This window comes from Abramis brama (assembly GCF_963993115.1).
Source record: "Abramis brama genome assembly, chromosome: 13".
NCBI classification, from domain to species: Eukaryota; Metazoa; Chordata; class Actinopteri; order Cypriniformes; family Leuciscidae; genus Abramis; species Abramis brama.
The window spans coordinates 27,052,831-27,059,961 of record NC_139975.1 but is presented as its reverse complement, the minus strand read 5'-3'; positions in this window follow the sequence as shown (position 1 = coordinate 27,059,961).

Here is a 7,131-nt window from a genome sequence, read left to right as displayed (position 1 = left end):
TTACATCCCCAAGTCAAAAATTTCAAGTGACCGATAACATCTACATTTTTCAATTAGTCTGACGTATTATTTCTCATTGAGCCAATGTTAACAAACTATTGCAACAAGAATTTCACTTGGGCCAATTGAAAAATTTAGATGTTATCGGTCACTTGAAATTTTTGATTTGGGAGTGTTAGAAATTTTTTACAGTGTATGTGGCAGAAACAAGCTTCCATATTCAACACATTGTTCGAAAGTAAACAAAAATGTCACAAAAATAAACACAAAATCACAAAAAAATGTTTTATTTAATTTACATTATAGTGCAGGGGTTCTCAACTCTGGCCTTCGAGAACCACTTTCCTGCAGAGTTTAAACACACCTGCCTGTACAGCTTTCAAATAATTAGCTTTTTCAAGTGTGTTTGATAAGGGTTGGAATTAAACTCTGCAGGAAAGTGGATCTTGAGATCCAGAGTTGAAAATTTCTCAGTTACGACTGTAACCCTGGTTCCCTGAGAAGGGAGCGGGACACTGCATCAGTATTGTGATGCTAAGGGAATACCTCTGAGTGGTCGTATCTGAAGCACTTGTAGAATCACTTCAATCTCATTGGTGAAATGTCACCCTGTGACGCATAACAGTGTACCATGGAAGCTATAAGTCGCTCACAGGCATGCAGGCTTATAGGACTATGGCAACAGACTAGAGGCAACTAGAGGCAAAGGAACATCACATGCCTCGTAAGTCATAGTGATAGCCTCAACAATCCATTTGCTTATTTTCTGTATGGATGCCAAGGAATCCTGCCTCTGTGAACCATAGCATACCAATAGCTGGTCAGTCTTATGCCACTGAGAAGACCAGTGGTTGTAGTACTCAAGAGCCCTAACTGGGCAAAGCAAATTAAGCTTATATTGGTCCACCAACAGAAATAAAGGAGGATAAAAGGCTTGCAAGACTCCTGAACATGCTACATTAGTAGGAATTTTACGTACATAGCTCAGTCTAGGGTGAAGAATAGCTTTGACCCTGCCGGGAGAAAACTCTAAGCAGGAAGAGGCAACAGTTTCAATAGGTTAGAAGGGTGCCAGGAACACTCCCCAGACAGACACATAGTGTCAGCTCAGATCGGGCCACATCTGGTACATGTGGATTCAACACAGCCCAGGTGTGGGCCGGATCTGGGCCGACACTATTTTGCTGTCTGGGTCCCTCTAGAACCACGGCCAAACCCCAGGCTGGAACTCTTGCATGTACAACAGGCCTTAACCTCAACGTACCATGAAGGAAATGAGATACCAGAAGGTGTCTCCCCAAATATCCCCCGCACAAAGGTGTGTGGTAAGAAGCTATGGCCTCCACATAAACAGCAGCACAGAAGGAGATAGAACTGCAGAAAAGTGATCCTAAAGAAACTCCAGCACTGAACCAGTTAGGCAGTCAACTGGCATTCTCTGCACTATAAAGTAAAGAGTCTCCACTTTAAGGCATAATGTTTTCTCATGGAGGGAGCTCTAGAGTTTAGAATGGTCTCAACAACCTTGGTTGAGAGACCCTAGTTTTGGAGTTGGTCACCCTCAGAGGCAAACCCCACAGCTTCCATATCTGCAGCTGGGGGTGATAGATTGTGCCCCCGGCCTGTGACAAGAGGTCCTTCCTGATGGGAATATCCCAGGGAGAGCTGTCCAGGAGAGACATCAGGTCCGAGAAGCATCCTCAGGGTTACTAGTGGCAGACCAACCCCGTCCTGGCAAACTCTCATTAGAACTCCTGGGGGCAGAGCAATCTGAGGAAAAGCGAACAGATACAGCCTTGACCATGTCTGAATCATGGCATTCAACCCCAGTGGATCTGGATGTGTGAGAGAAATCCAGAGCGGACAGTGCGACGTCTCCAGAGATGCAAACAAGTCCACTTTCACCTAGTCCACTTTCACCACTTTTAACATATTCTTAAAATGCTCAATTGTACCAACATGCTTTAAAAGTATGTAAGTCTTTGACTTACATATTTTTGCCATATTGTTTGATTAATTCTATTGTTCTCCTCATTTGTAAGTCACTTTGGATAAAAGTGTCTGTTAAATGATTCAGTGTAAATGTAAATGTCAGCCCCTGCCTTGACAGAATGTCTGCTCCCTGATTCAAGTGTTTGTCGTTAGTGCCTTGCCTTGTTGACAAGAGACTCCCAGCACAGTACTCTGGGTCAAGAACCAAGGTTTCTTACACATAACTAGGGTAACGAAGACATCGCGTAACCCTGATCATGCAAAATGAGTTACCCCTCATGGAAAACTCCTTGGTCTTGAGCCACCACTGAAATGGTCTAATGCACAGAAGGCCAAATGTAAGCATGTTGGACGCAGCTGCCGTGAGTCCCAACAGTCCCCACAGTGATGGCTTGGCTTGGCCCAGCTTGATCTTGCCTATGGCTGAGAGAAAATCGACTGAAAATCTTTTTAATAATCAAAAATGTTTACTTTTACTTTTACATTATTAAGTACATTTAAATGTGGATACTTTTCACCTATTACTCAAATCGTTTTTAGTTGGGGACTTCGAATTTGAATTAACATTTTGACAGTATCTGTAATTAAGTTGTAACACTAAAGTAGCACTTTATTTTGATGATCCCTTTTGAACATTCTGTTGACTATAAGAAACTTTGCAACTACATGTCAACTAGCTCTCATTAGAGTATTAGTAGACTGCTTTCACATTTTGGTTTTGTTTCATGTTCTTGTTTCATTTCTGTCATGTGATCCCCTGTTCTAGTCATGTGATCCTGCCATGTGTTCTGGGTTGTCATGTTGTCATTGGTTCATGGTTTCATTGTTCACAGGTGTCCCTTGTCTAGTCATTAGTTTTGTGTATTTAAGCCCTCATGTTTGCCATGTGTCTTTGTCAAGTATTGTTTCACTGTAACCTCTATTGCCCATGCCCATGCCCATGCCCATGCCCATGCCCATGCCCATGCCCATGCCCATGCCCATGCCCATGCCCATGCCCATGCCCATGCCCATGCCCATAGTTTCATGCCACGCCATGCCTTTATTTTATGTTTGATCATGTTTGGGAAGTAAACTGCTCTTGGGTTCTACAACTTGCAACTGGTTAATATCTGCTAACTCTTTATTGTGATGGTCCTCCAACAGACAATCTACTAACTATAAGTAACTTTGCAACTAAATGCCAATGTATTCTAACCCTACCAGTCTATTAATACTCTACTAACAGTATAATGAGAGTTAGTAGACATGAAGGTACAACATTACTTATAGTCAACATAATGTGTTAAAGGGACCATCAAAATAAAGTGAAACCCAATATCTCACTACATTTACACCCCTGTGTTACATTTACATTTTACATTTAGTCATTTAGCAGACGCTTTTATCCAAAGCGACTTACAAATTAGGACTAAATTAAGCGAGTCATCATGAGGAGGCAAAAACAACGCAAGAAGTGCTCAAAATACAAAGTTCAGGCATTATTCAGAGTAGCATAAGCCCGATAAGTGAGGTTTTAAAGGGAACGTTTTTTTTTATTTATTTATTTTTTATTAGTTTTTTTATGAGGTTAAGTGCTCACGGAAGAGATGGGTTTTCAGTTGTCTTTTGAATGTTGTCAGGGATTCTGCATTCCGGATGAGGGTGGGGAGCGCATTCCACCAGCATGGAACTGTGAATGAGAATGTTCTGGAAAGTGATTTTGTGGCTCTCTTTGATGGAACCACGAGATGTCGCTCTTTGACCGATCGTAGGCTTCTGGTAGGGATGTAGACTCGTAGGAGTGAGTGAAAGTAGGAGGGAGCTGAGCCTGTGATAGATCTGTAAGCAAGCGTCAATGCCTTGAACTTGATGCGAGCAGCGAGAGGTAGCCAGTGCAGAGAGATAAACAGAGGAGTGATGTGGGCCCTCTTGGGCTCGTTGAAGACAAGACGAGCTGCAGCGTTCTGGATCATTTGCAGAGGTTTAGTTGCACATGATGGAAGTCCAGCCAGAAGAGAGCACTATCGGATGGAAGTTCACAAAAGGCCATAACTAATAAAATATACGTTATTACTAAGATTAAATGGTTAAAACAAAATAAATACAAAATACTCGAAATCGCTAATCATTTTGTGTTATAATCACAAAAATATTACCAAAATGAGACGGAGCATGAATATACGTACCAACAGCGTGCATTCCCCATAGCAACATCCCTGTGTTAAAATGAGAATGTCTGTCTGCTGTTTATTTATCACTGTACACTGCTGTGCTGCTTCTGCATATGTTTAGACCTACTATATTTCACTTTACCTGCTTAATCAATGCTTCTTCCTATCAGTTTCAGGGCTTCACCTCGTATCAATGCTACTAAACTGTAATATCTTTCTATGAATGTGCCTGAAACAATGTACCTGTGTATGTCTCTCTTTATTTTTAAAGTAAAAAAAAAAAAAAAAAACATCTTTAAACAAAGAGTTGTCCTAAGGGTAAAAGTTGCAATATGTCCTTAAGGTAAAGTGATTTGATTCCTCCTTTTATGTAAAAAAAAATAAAAAGAATAAATAAAAAAAAATAGAAACTATAGAAAACTCAAGTAGTGCATTCAGAAACTGTAAACAATCACATGTTCCACGACAACATGATAATTTTCCATTCTCTCTGACTCCTAGGACAAAAGATGGGTCAAATTGTTGATGCTGTGAGACTTGTTGTCTGTGAGACTTCAATGTAAATGGCCACTTTTTCATGTGCATAAATGATGGATTCCTCTTCTTATAATTGCAGTCTTAGGTGTGTTGTCTATTGTTGATATGTGTAAACTTTATACTTTCAAAAAATATAAATTGAACTTTTAAAGGCTTTCATTGAGATTTAGAACAGCATATTCTGTCAGTTAAACATAGTGATAACTTAATCGCATACTGAACAGTGATTGGTCTCCATTCTTGCATGTATTTGCATAGTGAAGTCAAGTCACAATGTGAACAACAGGGTTACAGTGGATATATACAGTGAGGAAAATAAGTATTTGAACACCCTGCTATTTTGCAAGTTCTCCCACTTGGAAATCATGGAGGGGTCTGAAATTGTCATCGTATGTGCATGTCCACTGTGAGAGACATAATCTTAAAAAAAAAAATCCAGAAATCACAATATAGGATTTTTTAACTATTTATTTGTATGATACAGCTGCAAATAAGTATTTGAACACCTGTCTATCAGCTAGAATTCTGACCCTCAAAGACCTGTTAGTCTGCCTTTAAAATGTCCACCTCCACTCCATTTATTATCCTAAATTAGATGCACCTGTTTGAGGTCGTTAGCTGCATAAAGACACCTGTCCACCCCATACAATCAGTAAGAATCCAACTACTAACATGGCCAAGACCAAAGAGCTGTCCAAAGACACTAGAGAAAAAATTGTACACCTCCACAAGGCTGGAAAGGGCTACGGGGAAATTGCCAAGCAGCTTGGTGAAAAAAGGTCCACTGTTGGAGCAATCATTAGAAAATGGAAGAAGCTAAACATGACTGTCAATCTCCCTCGGACTGGGGCTCCATGCAAGATCTCACCTCGTGGGGTCTCAGTGATCCTAAGAAAGGTGAGAAATCAGCCCAGAACTACACGGGAGGAGCTGGTCAATGACCTGAAAAGAGCTGGGACCACCGTTTCCAAGGTTACTGTTGGTAATACACTAAGACGTCATGGTTTGAAATCATGCATGGCACGGAAGGTTCCCCTGCTTAAACCAGCACATGTCAAGGCCCGTCTTAAGTTTGCCAATGACCATTTGGATGATCCAGAGGAGTCATGGGAGAAAGTCATGTGGTCAGATGAGACCAAAATAGAACTTTTTGGTCATAATTCCACTAAACGTGTTTGGAGGAAGAAGAATGATGAGTACCATCCCAAGAACACCATCCCTACTGTGAAGCATGGGGGTGGTAGCATCATGCTTTGGGGGTGTTTTTCTGCACATGGGACAGGGCGACTGCACTGTATTAAGGAGAGGATGACCGGGGCCATGTATTGCGAGATTTTGGGGAACAACCTCCTTCCCTCAGTTAGAGCATTGAAGATGGGTCGAGGCTGGGTCTTCCAACATGACAATGACCCGAAGCACACAGCCAGGATAACCAAGGAGTGGCTCTGTAAGAAGCATATCAAGGTTCTGGCGTGGCCTAGCCAGTCTCCAGACCTAATCCCAATAGAGAATCTTTGGAGGGAGCTCAAACTCCGTGTTTCTCAGCGACAGCCCAGAAACCTGACTGATCTAGAGAAGATCTGTGTGGAGGAGTGGGCCAAAATCCCTCCTGCAGTGTGTGCAAACCTGGTGAAAAACTACAGGAAACGTTTGACCTCTGTAATTGCAAACAAAGGCTACTGTACCAAATATTAACATTGATTTTCTCAGGTGTTCAAATACTTATTTGCAGCTGTATCATACAAATAAATAGTTAAAAAATCATACATTGTGATTTCTGGATTTTTTTTTTTTAGATTATGTCTCTCACAGTGGACATGCACCTACGATGACAATTTCAGACCCCTCCATGATTTCTAAGTGGGAGAACTTGCAAAATAGCAGGGTGTTCAAATACTTATTTTCCTCACTGTATATATATATGTATCCCCTGACTTCTCCATCCATTGTATCCCAGTGCTGTTCAATCTGTTCAATGTAGAGCCTGCAGTGACGGACACTTTAATCACAGGAACAGTGGCTGTGCGAATCCGACCATCACACAGAAGGACAAGTGAATCACAATCCCACACATTCTGACAGTAAAGTGGCACTCTACCATTTGTCCAAGAGCTTTGTGTCTCTAAAAAAGTCACCTATATATATCGTAACACAGCAGTGGCTATGGGGAATGCACGCTGTTGGTACGTATATTCATGCTCCGTCTCATTTTGGTAATATTTTTGTGATTATAACGCAAAATGATTAGCGATTTCGAGTATTTTGTATTTATGAGTTGGTTTAGCCAATGTTTTAACCATTTAATCCAAGTAATAACGTATATTTTATTAGTTATGGCCTTTTGTGAACTTCCATCCGATAGTGCTCTCGTTAGCAAGGCCACGAGGTTGTTAATTTTATCTTATATTTTATTTAGATGTCTAATGTCTGCAGCGAAACACCACTGAGC